Below are 16,914 nucleotides of genomic sequence, written 5' to 3'. Positions count from 1 at the left end.
AGGGCCTTGTATGCCTTAATGTTTTCGTTATTTGTGTTGTCCGTGTGCCTATATGTCGTTACATGTTGTGGGATACAAGATGAGAGCGGTAGAAATAACTCTGCTGCTGATCCTATGGACTATCAACTCCTGCCTGTCGGTTGAACAGACTCAACTCGACACAAACATCTGGCGTGAAAACGGCGCGACCGGGACCGCCTGTGTGTACAGCCGAGCTGCACTGCTGGCATTACGGCCGCCGGAGCCGAACACAACGGCAAGCCACGTCCACCTACCGGTGTTTGATAACATCCCCGTGGAGTTGATCCGAGGAAAGAGGAAGAGGAGACGAGGGAAAAGAGGGGGAATTCGGACCCGACTACGGAGGAGATTCACCCGCCCCCCGCTCCCTTCTATCGTTCTGGCCAACGTGCGTTCTCTGCACAACAAAATAGGCACGATACGGACATACACCAGGTACAATCATGATTTTCGTGAGGCATCACTGTTATGTTTCACTGAGAGCTGGTTACAGCCATCAAAACCAGACTCACTTTATGAAGTCCCCGGATTTACTATGGTACGACTGGACAGAGGTGGAGGGAGTGGCTACGGTGGTGTATGTGTGTACATAAATGATCTCTGGTGTCGATCGTTCTCCGTCAAACTTAGGATATGCGACGATCCCAACGTGGAGATCCTAGGCATGACTTTAAGACCTTTCTACCTTCCCCGCGAATTTGGGTGCATTTTACTGTTTCTAGTATATGTGCCTCCTAAAGGGCCGGGAAGAGCTGCACAAGCAGCAAAAAACATTGCTGACTGTGTACACGGACTGCAACTGCAGTATCCAGAGGCACCAGCCATCGTGCTTGGGGACTTAAATCAGTGCTATCTGGACACCGTGTTGCCAGGATTCGAACAATATGTTAAGGATGCGACTAGGAAAAATAACATTCTGGACAAGTGTTATGTGAACATTCCAAAAGCATATGTTGCCACGGTTGGGCCGCCTATATTGACCTCTGATCATAATGTTGTGTGCTTAACTCCAGTCTATAAGTCAAAACTGAAGAGGGGAAAACTGGAGAAGAAAGTAGTTAGGACATGGACAAATGAAAGCAAGGAACAACTAAAAGCATGCCTGGACTGTACAGATTGGGACACATTTAGAGAAGGTTCATTGGACAAAACAACCAATGTTACAAATGATTATATTAATTTTTGTGTACAGCTGGTTGTTCCTACAAAGGAAATTAAAATCTTTCCGAACAATAAATCATATGTGACCAAGGACATAAAAGATGTAATAAATGAAAGGAAAATAGCCTTCATAAACAAAGACTTCGGTGCACTCAAGTTGACGGAAAGAAAGCTCAAAACAAAAATGAGGCAGGCAAAATTGACACATAGACAGCATCTAGAGGATGCGTTTAAAGCCAAAAAATCACAAAAAGGCGTGGGATACTATGAAATCCATGACAGGAATGTCATCCCCAACCAAACCTATTGTGACAGATAATGAACTTGGCTTTTCTAATGACCTAAATACTTTCTTTGCCAGATTCGAATCATTAGGCGATTCCTCTAAGTGCACTGAAATACTCAAGGCTGTAACACCTGCCCCCTCAGACAGAATTGTCATCACTGAAGAGGATGTCAGAAAAGTGTTTCGGTGTACTAACACAAGGAAAGCTAATGGGCCGGACGAGTGCAGTGCTTTTCTCCTCAAAAACTTTGCATCTGAGTTGGCTCCTGTGTGGCAACCAATTTTTCAAACCTCTGTAGACACACAATTCCTCTGTGTTGGAAAACCTCACACATAAAACCACTACCCAAAATCCAATGTCCAAAAGAACATAAGGATTATAGACCCATAGCTCTCACTTCAGTGATCATGAAATCACTGGAAAGAATACTGTTGCAACATCTTGTAAGTATAACTAAAGACAAATTTGACCCCTGTCAGTTTGCTTATAAGAAAGGTTGCGGTACAGAGGATGCGGTTGTCACACTGGTCCACTTCATTACAAAACACCTAGATAAGTCTAATAAGAATTATGCAAGGGTACTGTTCTTAGACTTCTCTTCAGCTTTCAATACAATACAGTCTGATATTCTGGTGTCAAAGATGGTGCAGTTGCAACTGAATCCATACTTAATTCACTGGTATGCTTCCTTCCTTACTAACAGAGTACAGAGGGTGAAAGTGAACAAAACCCTCTCCGCAGCATTAACTACTAATGTTGGTGCTCCCCAGGGTTGCGTAAGCTCAGCTGTACTTTTCACCCTTTATACTGACAGCTGTCGTACTGAGGAATGTCTGTCTGAATGTCGCACTGACAAAACAGACCAATACATTCTAAAGTACTCTGACGATACAGTTTTGATTTCCCTTTTGGATAGTTCCAGTGATCCTGGACTGCACCAACACAAGTAAACGAGTAAATAAGGTGGTGGAGTGGAGCGATAACAACGCTCTTATCATTAACACAAAAAAGACAGAGGAGATTGTTTTTGGTGCCCCACTAGAGATACACAGATCCCCCATAACTATTCATAGTGAACAGATCAACCAGGTATGTTCGTATATATACCTAGGAGTAGTAATTGACCACCTTCTGTCATGGAAAGAACAGATTGAATCAGTGGGTAAGAAGACAAAGCAAAGAGTCTATTTCCTTCGCCGTTTGAGATCTTTTGGTGCTAGTAGACAGATTCTTCTTTTGTTTTTCACTTCTGTTATAATGAGTGTTCTTCAGTACTGTAGTACCACCTGGTATGGATGTCTGTCTGTAGCCTTAAAGTCACAACTGCTGCAGCAACTGAACATTTGTTCAAAGATTGTTGGACAGCCACTTCAGAGGCTCTATACAACTACGTATAATGATAGTATGATAAGGTTGGCAAGGAATATCACTTCAAACACTAGCCATGCTTTGTATGGAGAATATAGGTTGCTGCCTTCAGGAAGGAGATACGGTGTTCCTACATACAATAAGGTCAAACTGAAGAGGTCCTTTGTCCATCAGACGACACTGAGGCTCAATCAGGATTTATAGGCCAAGGGTAGGCTGAGAGGTGGACATTGCTCTTGTCTTTGTATGTCTTTATGTATGTATTTTGTTTTTCTTGTGTCATGTCAAATGTGTGAAATGTTTATTGTTGCATACATGGCTGCTGGGTCGCAAGACAAATTTCAGTGTGAACTGACAATAAAGTATTATCGTATCGTATCGTATCGTATAAATGGACCCGTTGTACACTCTCAGAGTTACACACCTGTAAGGGGCCATTTGGAAGCCCATGAGGGTCCCTGGACCACAACTTAAGACCCACTGGTGTAACAGAGTGTTTCCAGTGAGCCAACATGCACAACATCAGCACCCTGACTCTGTTTGACCAGAATGGAACAGAGCCTTCATTGGTATCATTGGTAACACCTGTGAATGTCTTCATAATATGGCTGCTGTGAATAGAGCCCATTGGCATCCAGGGAGTGTGTGTGTGCACAGTTTCGCTGCGATCAAGCCACCGGTGGCGGAACCAGAAGGACTAGCCCATTCACACATGCATTCAGTGAAGTCTATGGTTTTTCGGTGTCACTGTACTCCTGTCCAAGCTTAATCCCCTGTTGCATAACGGCAGAAATATCTTCCTTCATCCTGCATTAGATAATCCGGGCAATCATTTCACCCAATGATTCCAGCTCTGACTGCACTTATTCTGCTGTGTGCATGTTCAGTTATTCTTAATGTCTGCAGGCAGGTGCATCCCCTCCCCCCCCATAATCAAATTTGATTGGCTAATGAGTATCTATTCTGACTGTTCGTGAATTAACGGATGTCACATTCACAGTGCAAACCAGAGGGCTCTGGAATCGGACAGGATTTTAGAGCGCATTTCAGAACTCACCCAGAAAAAAGTGCCCCATAAGTATCAATATCTATTTTTATTTAAATACTCATTTCAACATCTTAACAGCTTTCAACATCTTAAAACCGTCTTTGTTTTGGTGAGTAGCTAAAGTGTATTTTTCATTTTTGACTAGAGACGGGAGGCTACGCTACTGTGGGTGTGTGGGCAACGGATCGAAAGTAACATAGCATTAAGGAGAACTCTAACTCTAACGCTATGGACCAGAGCTATAGGAAGCGAATGGTGGCAGTTGTGTCTCAAATGAGTGTACAAATGGAACCAAATGGGTCAACAGAACACTGCAACAGCACGGCTCCTTGCACTGCACGTGACCCTTTGTGTGAGAAAACCCCGCAAGGATATGCATTCACACACACACACTCACACACACACGTGCGCACACACACACACGTGCTAACCCTTGTGACTCAGAGACGTCTGCATTGCCCGCGGTGGACGGCCATGTGATGTCATGGGCCGCCTGTCCTGTAACGTTAGCGTGTTAGCGTGTTCAGCAGCAGCGTGCGTACAGCTCAGTGGAGTGAAGGGCATGCAGAGGCAGGGGTGGAAAAAGTACTCACATGTTTTACTTAAGTAAAAGTATCAATACACGCAATGTAGATATACTCTGTTGCAAGTAGAAGTCCCGTATTCAAAAGTACAAAAGTAGTGGCATCAAAATATACTTAAAGTACGAAAAGTACAAGTTCTCATTGTGCAGAATGTCCCATTTAACAAGTTCAAAATGTATAACAATCTTTTGAAAATAGTAGATCGACAAGCTTTGTGAGCTTGTAGATCGACTTTTATATATATATATATATATATATAGGGCTGAAGTGGCTAATGTATGTTTTGTAATAATCAAAATGGTCAAAGTAACTAGTAACTAAAGCGGAAGTATTGAAAATTTAAGATACTCCAGTAAAGTAAAAGTATCCCAACATTGTACTTAGTTACTTTCCACCACTGTGCAGAGAGAACTGGCCCCAGCTCTGCTGAATGTGCATCCTTATATTCCTAATCATCATTATTACAGCCCCTCCTGACTGGTAAAATCATCATTACTGTACATCACAGGCCACCGTACATGCTCTGACGATGAAGAGCCTTAATGGAACCATGTCACTCATTAACCCATTTAGACCGGGAACGCATCCAGTGTCATTTTTAGATTTATTTGGCAATTCAAAAAAATAGCAGATCTACAAGCACGTAGCGCGGCACCGAGTGCCGCGCTACGTGCATGTAGATCTGCTATTTTTTTTTTTAAATCGTGAAAAGGTGTGCAAATCTTTGAATATAGTATATTGTTTAAAGCGAACATTTGTAACTCAAATCTTTGCTTCTGGGGGATTCTACAAAATGTTTAGAAATGTCTTCTAAATCCAAACAGTTTTCTGAAAAATGTATGTCGCTATATCAGTGGTTCTCCAACTGTTTCATGTCAAGCACCCCCCAAAATGATATGTATTTGGCCGCGGACCCCCATATCAAAATATTTTGTTCCAGGGACCGCCCAGAAGCAAAGATTTGAGTTAAAAACGTTCCCTTTAAAATATATACATATTCAAAAATAGCAGATCTACGAGCTCATAGCTCGGCACTCGGTGTCGCACTATGAGCTTGTAGATCTGCTATTTTTGAATAGCCAAAGTGTAAAATAATGGTTTAAGCGGTTACACCAATGTGTTCCCGGTCTTAATGGGTTGTTAAGGTCTACCGCTCTCAAACTGGGACTCAAGAACCGCTGGAGTCAACCAACCAACACGGTCAACCGACAACATTCTGCTGCACTAATGAATTAGCATTTTGATATCAATGTCGTTGGGCAAAAACCTTTACAATCTTTCGTGAATTAATGCCCTACAAGATCCTACTACGTCACAAAAAAACATCAAAAGTAGCAGATCTGCGAGCGTGAAACGCGGCACATGTTTTGAGCTTGTAGATCTGCTACTTTTGATGTTTTTGAATATATTTGCATCCTGAAAAGTACTGTAACTGTTTTGGACATTTCCACCCGACAGAGACGATATATAGGTGTGTGGTTGTGTGTGTGTGTGTGTGTGTGTGTGTGTGTGTGTGTGTGTGTGTGTGTGCGTGTGCGTGTGCGTGTGCGCGTGCGCGTGCGTGCGTGCGTGCGTGCCGTGCGTGCGTGCGTGAACTTGGATTAGTATACTTGTGGGGGCTAAATAATGTCTCCACAAGTATAGTAGAATTTGAGAAATAAACCGGCTTACAATTAGGAAATGATTCATGTTGGGGCTATGATGATTAGGATCAGGTTTTTAGAGGTTAGGTTTAAGGTTTAGGTGTAGAGTTATGCCTGGTTTATACTTGGTTTGAGCACCGGGTGTTGAGCACAGAAAATAACAGATCTACAAGCTCATAATGCATTGCAGCGCAGCGCACCGTCAACTGTTTTCGGTTTTAGGGTCAGGGTTAAAATGGCAACAAACCAAAAAAAAACATTCATAAAATCGGCGTCCTAAAATGATGATGTCCTCATAAGTGTAGTTATTAAACATCAGTGTGTGTGTGTGTGTGTGTGTATGTGTGTGTTTGTGTGTGTGTGTGCGACAGACTGTCTCTGCCCTTCTGCTCCAGCACACTGTAGCTCCCTCCAGGCCAGGCAGGCGTACCTACCCACAATGCACTGCTCTCTCGAGTCAACGCATTCAGTCACCGTGAAAATCATCATGGTTGCTGTCGGGGCAGAAAGCTTGTATCTCCATATTTGTTTTCGTACATTTAAAAGCCCTACTTCATCATACAAGAGTGTTGCACAAAGGTTGTGAAAATATCAGATCTACAAGCTTGTAGATCAGCTGTTTTCACAATTTTAAAATGTTTTTAAAATGATAATAACAAAAATATCGTTTTTGGACATACAAGGTTTCCACCCGACCACTCAGTGGTGGAAAAAGTACTCAAATTCTTTACTTAAGTAAAAGTACCAATACTGCAATATAAAAATAATCTGTTAGTAAAAGTCCAGAATTAAAAATTTACTTGAGTAAAAGTACAAAAGTATTGGCATCAAAATGTACTTAAAGTACCGAAAGTAAAAGTACTAAATATTTGAAAATAGCAGATCTACAAGCTCACAACGCGTCGCGATGCGACACGTTGTGAGCTTGTAGATCGGCTATTTTCAAATAGCCTCGGTATAAAATAGGGCTAAAGTGGTTAATGTATGTTTCATTATATCATAATTTATATCTGAAAAGTAACTAGTAACTAAAGTTGTCAAGTAAATGTAGTAGAGTAAAAGTAGAATATTTGCCTCTGAGATGTAGTGGAGTAGAAGTAAAAGTATTGGAAATTGGAAATAATCAAGTAAAGTACAAATACCTCAAAATTGTACTTAAGTACAGTACTTTCCTCTCTTCTGCCATTCTCTGTCCGTATTGGCTGCTAACTATAATATCATGAACGGCGCGTCTCCATTGGCCGTCAGCAGGAGAGCTATTAACATCGTTGCGTGATTGAATTAGCATATTATCAAAGGACCACTTCACCCATTTTCCTACCTTCCGAGTAATCGGTCCTCACATCAAAGGCTCATTATTAGCTGCAAAATGTCGGTCTACTTGCTCTGTGCCCTCCGCTCTGTGAGAGGAGGGCTGTGAACTGTTCAGAAACCTGCCTACCAATGACATCATCAGTAGGCAGACAAACAAAAAAGGAAGTTTAAAGGAGATACACCATGAATTTCTTTTTAACATTCAGTCATTCATTCTGATTTCAGAGATTTTCAGAATGGGCGTGTCTGAACAGGCCATCTCAGAATGGCATGGTTGCTTACATCACGAACCATTCTGCCCATGTATTTTGACAGACAGAATTGCTCAGTAGCACCCCTCTGCCCAACAGGACGTTTTGGTATTGCAGCTGAAAGTGATTTATAAGCCTGAGAGAATTGACTTGGGATGAGTATATCTGAGTGTTGATTTAGGCTCAAACCTTTTGAAAATGGTTTGAGGGACATACACCATATGATATTAAATATCAAATCTTTTTTTTAAATTCATGGTGTGTCTCCTTTAATCTCTGTTAGCTTGGAATCCCCATCGATGTCGTCACTGGCAGACAGGCTTCTGAACTGTCCATAGGTAACCAATGAGAGTAGACGGAACTTTCTGCCATCATCTTATAACGAGCATTATTGAGGACCAAGATGAGGTTGGAAATAGCCTCGTTCCCAGTATTACTCATCTCATCATCTGCGAAGAGAAAAGCCTTGTCACGACCTAACACAGAGAGTGTCTATAGGGGCGGTACTTCAATTCCTTCCTACGTATTTCCCCCGGAAACAATCCTTTTCGACCGAAAATTTCCGAAATGATGCTGGTTTTTCGATCGAAATGATGCTGGTTTCTGGTATTATAGGATTTATAGAAATAAAAATGTCTCTGCTTTCTGGCAAAAACAAGCCAAATTCAATGGCCCACAACTAAACTATGGAATTATGGGATTATCGCGACGGCACGCTTTTTTCCCCCCGATTCTCCGAGACCCCCGTACGTCATTTGAGGCGATCGCCGGGTGGATCGTAGTGAAGAATAATATTCTATGATTTTTCAAAGGTTAGTAAAAATGCTCGAAACAGCTCGCAAGGGCAGCTATAGGCAATGTTTTAACCCATTAACACCTGGAACTGTGTCATTTTTAGATTTGAGCTAAAAAAGCATTATTTTACACTTTAGGCTATTCAAAAATAGCAGATATACAAGCTCATAGCGCGGCACCGAGTGCCGCGCTATGAGCTTGTAGATCTGCTATTTTTTTAAATTCGTGAAAATGTGTGCAAATCTTATATCTTATATTTCTAAAGCGAACATTTTTAACTAAAATCTTTGCATCTGGGGGTCCCTGGAACAACATATTTTGATGGGGGTCGGTGGCCAAATACATATAATTTTGGGGGTCATTGACATGAAAAAGATTGAGGACCACTGATATAGAAACATACGTTTTTCAGAAAACTGTTGGGATTTAGGAGACATGTAGAATCGGCTTCAGGTCTCAATGTTTAACTCTGGCAGTCAAAGCGTTAACCTAGCATCTGTCTAAATAACATGCTCTAGATCTAGATTACATTCTCAACATCGGTTCTGTTCAGAGGAGACTGAACATGATGAATCAGGCCTTCATGGTTGAATTGCTGCCCAAAAACAAAAAAAGCACTACTGAGGAAGAACAAGAACAAGAGAACAGCTTCGGCCAAGAAACACAAGGAATGGACAGTACAGAGAACAGTGGAAACCTGTACTTTGTACTAAAACATTTTTTGGTTCTTTGTGAGACGCAGAGAAGGTCAGCGGATGGTTTGTGCATGTGTGGTTCCTACCATGAAGCATGGAGGTGAAGGGGTGATGATGACACTGTTGGTGATTTATTCAAAATTCAAGGCAAACCTAATCCAACGCATCTGTGTCATTTTAAGATGTCTTTGGCTATTATTATTACATTTGTGCAAATCTTTGAATATATATATATATATTATATATATATATATATATATATATATATATATATATATATATATATATATATATATATATATATATATGTTTTAAAGCAAACATTTTTAACTCCGATCTGTGCTTCTGGGGGTCCCTGGAACAAGATATTTTGAGATGGGGGTACGCGGCCAAATACACATAATTTTGGGGGTCCTTGACATGGAAAAGTTGGAGCACCACCGATACAGCAACATAGACTACTCTTAGGATTTAGAAAACATTTTTTGATATGTATTTGGCCGCGGACCCCCATCTCAAAATGTTTTGTTCCAGGGACCCCCCCCCCAGAAGCAAAGACACTCGCGCTATGAGCTTGTATATCTGCTGTTTTTGAATAGCCAAAGAAATCTGGGTTAAACACGGCTACCACCACATTCTGAATAAGTGCACACCCCATGAAGCCTTGAATTCATGGATTTGTTTTTGTTTTTGTTGCATTCCTAAGGTAATAATTTGATTCCTGTCTCCTACAGACTAATGTATCCGGTAGGTGACACAAAGTAGATTCTTTGTGTCTCCTACCGGAAATACACACGGTCATCAAATTGTTGGCTTAGGAATGCGACAAAAACAAAAATAAATCCATGAATTCAAGGCTTCATGGAGCGTGCTATTGATATAAAATAAGTCATTTTTTTAGGTGAACTCCTCCTTTAAGTAAAAATGTGAGTACTTTTTTTTCCACCACTGCCCCACACACACCTCCAGGCTCTGTGTAAGGGCTATTTGACCAAAAAGGAGAGTGAGTATGAGTGCTGCGTCATATCTAGCTGGCCTCCACGATCACCCGACCTAAACCCAGTCGACACGGTTTGGGATAAAGTTGGACCGCATACTGTAGGGGAGGAAAAGCAGCCAACGAGTGCTCAACACCTACACCTCCAGGACTCCTTGGAGACTGTTGAATGGAAAACCACCCCAGGTGTCTAACCTCATGGAGCTGACTGAGAGACGGCCATGAGTGTGCAAAGCTGTCATCGAAACAAACTTTTGAACAAGCAAAAAAATGGAAAACATATTCAGTATTTTTTTTTGTTTAACTCTTTAACTGCCAGAGTATATACACAATCTACCCCCTTCCCTGCCATAGAAAAACATTGCAAAAATAGGTATAATGTTAATTTTGTCTCCGTTTATTTTTTAACATTGAAGTGAATGGAGCAGAAAATCTTCGCGTCGCGTTATCTCCTGCTTCCTTTGTGATAAACAAAAAATTTAAAAAGCAAAAAAAAAAAAACTTTTTTTTTTTCAAAAATCTCGTTCAATCTCGTCAACGGCTGGCTGAGCCATGCGGAGAAAAACGAGAAATCTCGTCAATGGCAGGAAAAGAGTTAACTGCATTTACAATTCGTAGTTTTTATGTCTTCAGTATTGATCTATGATGTATGACTCTAAATTTAGGCAAGGTTTCAGCCAAATCCAGCCAGCTTTCTTTTTTATTCTTTTAATAAATGTTTTTATCCCACAATTTTGTAACTCCATTTTTTTTCACCCAGTACCAATTGTCGAAGTAATCCTGGGCACTACACTCCCTCTGCCAACCTAGCGAGAGCTCAGAGCCGAGCTCATGCCTCCTTCAATGCATGAGAGCTAACAAGTATTGATACTTTTACTTATAAAGTAAAACATTTTTGTACTTTTACCACCACTGCCTGCTGGCAGTATGCACAAGGTATTTGCCGCTGATCAGTCCAGCGGTTTGTGAGATTAGCTGCAGACACACACACACACACACACACACACACACACACACACACACACACACACACACACACACACACACACACACACACACACACTCTTCCAGACGATTAGATTCCTGCAGAGCCACGCCGTGCAAACATATCCTGATCATTACATTTTGCACAAGATCGCTGACAAGACTCTACAACTTGTGGAACGAACTGCGTTTGAACTCGATATAAAGCCAATTGCAATTCATCTCGATGTCGTCGGCTCTTTGGTTTAAAAAACAGAGAATCTCCGGAGTGCAGCGCTAAGCAAGATGACAGGTGTATGATCACATTTTCACAAGTTTCACTTTGGACAGCGCTCTGTAGAACTCTCTCTCTCTCAGGGTTTAACCCCTTAAGACCGGGAACGCATCTTTGTCATTTTTTGATTTATTTGGCTATTCAAAAATAGCAGATCTACAAGCTCATAGCGCGGCACCGAGTGCCGCGCTATGAGCTTGTAGATCTGCTGCTTTTGAACAATCCGGAAAATTCGGGCAAAATCTTGGATTATATATTTTTTTGTAAAGCATATCCAAAATATTTAGTTCCAGGAACCCCCAGAAGCAAAGATTTGAGTTACAAATGTCTGCAAAAAAAAAGAAAACAGATCAAATATTTGCACAACTTTTCATGATTTTTCAAAAAATAGCAGATCTACAAGCTCATAGTGCGGCACTCGGTGCCGCGCTATGAGCTTGTGGGGATTCCACAAATGTCTTCTAAATCTTAACAGTTTTCTGAAAAACGTATGTTGCTATATCAGTGGTGCTCAAACTTTTTTCATATCAAGGACCCCCAAAATTTTGTATAGCTTGTATATCTGCTATTTTTGAATTGCCAAAGTATAAAATAATGGTTTAAGTCAGGGGTCTTCAACGTTTTTAGGCCAAGGACCCCCTAGCTGAGAGAGATATGAAGCAGGGACCCCCTCTATATTGTATACAATTGAGTTTCAGATAAACATTGGCTGCTCTTTTTTCCCTCTACACCTATAACTCTTTGCCAAAAATAGCCGATCTACAAGCTCACAACGCCTCGCAGCGCGAGGCGTTGTGAGCTTGTAGATCGGCTATTTTTGGCTTAAGTTCTCCTCAGAAAAGGGATGCTAGGTCAATGTAAAAAAAAACAATCATATCACACAAAGATTTGGCGGACCCCCTGTAGTAACTCTGAGGACCCCCTAGGGGTCCCGGACCCCCTGTTGAAGACCCCTGGTTTAAGTGGTTAAACAGATGCGTTCCCGGTTTTAATGGGTTAAAGCAAAAAAAAAAAGAGGAAATCTCATGACTATAAAGTTGTGTTAGGCCAAGTCCCAATCTGCAATTTGTGAAACAGCGTGAAAGAATCCCGCCCACACTAGCACTCTGTTTTGATTAATCAGAAAAGTAATGGATAGAACAGTGAGTTCAATGACCTCCCAAAATTAACTTGTTGAACCCCCATTCTTCAAATATTTTGTGCCGGGGATCCCCCCATACAAGATGTGTGTTCTTAAAAATCATGTCAAGAAAAAAATATAAGATCTTCAAGCTCACATCGCATCGCATGGCAACACTGCTGTGAGGTTTTGGTTTATAGATTTGGGTCATTTTAAATAGGCGATGTGATAAAGTGGTTGAACAGATTTTGATGCTCCTTTCGCTGGGGACCCCCTGGAACCCTCTCAAGGACCCCGGGGGGGTCAAAATCTTTGAATATATATATATATATATTTATTTTTTTTGGCGAAAATTTTAACTCAAATCTTTGTTTCTGGGGGTCCCTGGAACAAAATATTTTGAGATGGGGGTCCGTGGCCAAATACATATCATTTTTGCCGTCCTTGACATAAAAAAAAGTTTGAGCCCCACTGATATTATAGCAACATAGGTTTTTTCAGAAAACTCTTAGGATTTAGAACAGGGGTCTTCAACAGGGAGTCCGGGACCCCTAGGGGGTCCTCAGAGTTACTACAGGGGGTCCGCCAAATCTTTGTGTGATATGATATATTTTTTACATTAACCACTTGACCCCTAGCATCCCTTTTCTGATGTGAACTTTAGCCAAAAATAGCTGATCTACAAGCTCACAACGCCTCGCAGCGCGAGGCGTTGTGAGCTTGTAGATCAGCTATTTTTGGCAAAGAGTTATAGGTGTAGAGGGAAAAAAGGGCAGCAAAAGTCTGAAACACAATTTTATACAATACGGGGGTCCCTGCTTCATATCTCTCTCAGCTAGGGGGTCCTTGGCCTGAAAACATTGAAGACCCCTGATTTAGAAGACATTTGTAGATGTGTTCGCGGATTGAATGGGTTAAAATGTTGTCAAATGTCAACACAATAATAAAAAAAGGAACCGTTTTGGACATAAGAGGTCTCCACCCTGACAAAACAAAGATAAGACGGAGGAGAAGACAGCCAGTCTGAGGAGGATATATACTGTGTCTGGCTTTAGGAGAGAGAGAGAGAGAGAGAGAGTAAGGGCTCTGTCAAAGTCCATCTCCTCGCCTTTCGGGGGAGAGCGGAGGAAATGGGAGACGTCATATTATCATAACCCTGCTCAAAGACAACGCCATAAATACTGTGAAATCCAGATCTCTATCATTCTTACAGCTCCCACACGCTCTCTCTCGCCCTCCCCTCCCCTCCTTCTCTCCTTCTCCTTCTTCTTCGTTCGATCTCCGCTCGCTCTGTTCTTTTCCATTTGCCCCCCCGGGCAAGGAGTCTGGGGCGGAGGGGAGAGGAAGGATCATGCTTTTTAACCCGTTAAAACCTGGAAAGCATATCTGTGTCATTTTTAGATTTTTTTTGCGTTGGCAATTAAAAAAAATGCAGATATACAAGCTCACAAAATAGCAGAATATACAATATTAAATGAAGCCATCTATATGAAATCTATGAAAAGTTTAATCTGAAACGCCATTTTAGCTTTTTTTTTTTTTTTAAGGAAAAAATGACAAAATTGGAACTAGAAAAGTATCAAATTGAAGCTGATAAATGATTAAGGAAACTGGCAACCCACCTGAAAATTAAGGCCTATGTTCTGTTTATTAAAGAGCTGGAGAGAGATTAGCCTCAGAAAAGGCCTATATAGCACTTTAACCTCTAAACAAAATGTTTTGTTTTAACCTAAAATATATCACTTACACAACCTTTATTACATTTTTATGCTGTGAATGACATCCCAGCGAGATCTGATATTTTTTTATGTTTTCGGAAAAATCTTGTGAGTGTGAGAACTACTGATTTAGAAGGCATGTGTTAGAATGGGCGTCGGGTCTTAATGGGTTAAATCCCTGTGCTGATTACGTTGGGTTGCGTTAAGATAGCGCCTGACACCGCGGCTTGCCTGACTCATATAGACTGGAGGTGATGATGAGGCATCACCCACACCACAGTGAAAATCCTCCTTACATAAGAGCACACACAGCGCTACATTTATATCATTATTGTGGTGGAGCATCCGAGCGTGAAGTTTCTTACATGTATATATATACTAGAGGGCAGGGCGCCCTGCCCCCTAGCCGCGCACGGGGCTCTGGTGAGGGCTTGCTTATTTTGGGGTTACAAAATGGTGGGATACAAATACAAAATAAAAAAAATAAAAAAAACATGGGGGACCTCCTGGGAGTCTAGGGACCCCCGCGAAACATCGCGGACCCCTTGGGACCCCCACGAAACATTGCACTTAAACATTACTTACAGTAAACGTATCAATACTGCAATGTAAATATACTCTGTAGTAGAGGTCCCGTATTCAAAATGTACTTGAGTAAAAGTACTAAAGTATCGGCATTCACAATAAACTTAAGGTACCACAAGTTAAAGTAGTCATTGTGCAGAATGTCCTATTTCACGAATTCAAAATGTATTCAAAAATATTTTTCAAATAGCCGACCTACAAGCTCACAATGTGTCGCATCGCCACGCATTGTGAGCTTGTAGATCTGCAATTTTATATATATATATATATATATATATATATATATATATATATATATATATATATATATATATATATATATATATATATATATATATATATATATATACGGCTGAAGTGGTTAGTGTGTTTTGTAATAATAATCTAAATCTATAAAGTAACTAGTAACTACAGTTTTCATATAACAGTAGTGGAGTAAAAGTACAATATTTTCCTCTGAGAAGTGGTGGGATAGAAGTGAAAGTATTGAAAATTGTCAATACTATGGTAGAAAATACCCCCCAAAAAAGTACAGTACTTGAGTACATGTATTTAGTTACTTTCCACCACTGGATATGATGACATGTTGTCTGTTTTTAAATGATAATCAGACCTGGATCAACAAAGCAAACACAACCTTCATAAGACTTTAAAACTAATCTGGAAATCCAACAGTACCTAAAACAAATCTCCGGATCCATCAAAGCTGCGTACTCTATCAACACTTTGTGGTGCAGAATCAGTGTTGATTTCGTCCACTAAAACTATGACGAAAAATGTTGGTCGACTACTGTTTTTTCACTGACGAAAACCAAATAAAAACTAAGCTATGATGACTAAAACTAAGACTAAATATATTGACAATTTCGTCAACAAATAGAAACTAGACTAAAATGTTAGGGAGGGACGAGTGGAGAAGAGATCCAGTAGAACTAAAAGACAAGTCATTTTATGTTTGGTTGCGCTCGGGTGTTGCGCTCTGAAAATAGCAGATCTACAAGCTCACAATTGGCTATTTTCAGCATGCAACCAAGTGTAAAATCAGCCATTACGACGCCATCAAGGCACCGGCAACATACATTTTAGTCGACTGATTCAACTAGATTTAGTCGACTATAATCTTATGATTATTTAGTCGACGAAACTAGACTAAAACTAAAACATTTCAGATGACTAAAATATGACTAAAACTAAATGGAACTTTATTCAAAAGACTATGACTAAAACTAAATCAAAATTTGCTGTCAAAATCAACACTGTGCAGAATGCTGGAGAACAACAGAAAACGACATCCACAAACTATCCACCTAACCATATATTCTCGCCCAAGACCATCTCGAACAATACACTTCTCAAAACCACACCAGACATACAGTAGGTGGACCTGTATCCCTGAGGATGGACATGAGATGACCAATACATCAGTCTGGACAATAGTATCTGTTATTATTTGACTTTTGTGGCGACATCAATTATGCAATTATACTAGTCCATACCCATGGGGGGGATATGCGCACATGATCTGGCAACCCGGGAGCCAGACATTCCATCCCATAGCTTGTGGGGCCATCCCACAGCTGGGCAGCCGTAACCATGGCAATATTCTTTTACATAAAAATGCTAATAAACAGCTGACAGTTGGGGGAATCGAAAAACGGGCTTCGCCGTTCCCTGCACATGGTAATGGTGAATGTCTGTGTGTGAATTCAGATCAATTGCTCCAGCCACTGAGGAGAACCGGGGAAAAAAAGAGTTTTTGGGGCTCACCACCTCACCACCCCTCACAGAGCTTTGTAGAATTATAGGAGGATGCAGCCTAATGTGTTCCCATTCTTTTATTCAATTTTCAATCAAATTCAATGTTATTACAGTGCCGAATCACAACAAGTCGTCTCAAGACGCTTTACATAACCCATTAAGACCTGGAACTGTGTCATTTCTAGATTTGAGCTAAAAAGCATTATTTTACACTTTGGGCTATTCAAAAATAGCAGATCTACAAGCTCATAGCGCGGCACCGAGTGCCGCGCTACGAGCTTGAGATTTAGGAGACATGTAGAATCGGCTTC

The 16,914-nt window shown here is 40.9% G+C and overlaps 1 protein-coding gene across 1 annotated transcript in view; it reads right to left on the bottom strand.

Moving 5' to 3' along the window:
• The window catches only part of LOC311054166 (voltage-dependent calcium channel subunit alpha-2/delta-3-like), a gene marked incomplete at both ends in the record, with an annotated part of 378,193 nt that overhangs the window by 81,731 nt on the left and 279,548 nt on the right, over positions 1–16,914 (bottom strand).

Source organism: Gymnoscopelus microlampas (genome assembly GCF_963454915.1).
Source record: "Gymnoscopelus microlampas genome assembly, chromosome: 10".
Lineage (NCBI taxonomy): Eukaryota > Metazoa > Chordata > Actinopteri > Myctophiformes > Myctophidae > Gymnoscopelus > Gymnoscopelus microlampas.
This window is presented reverse-complemented; position numbering and strand designations above follow the sequence as displayed.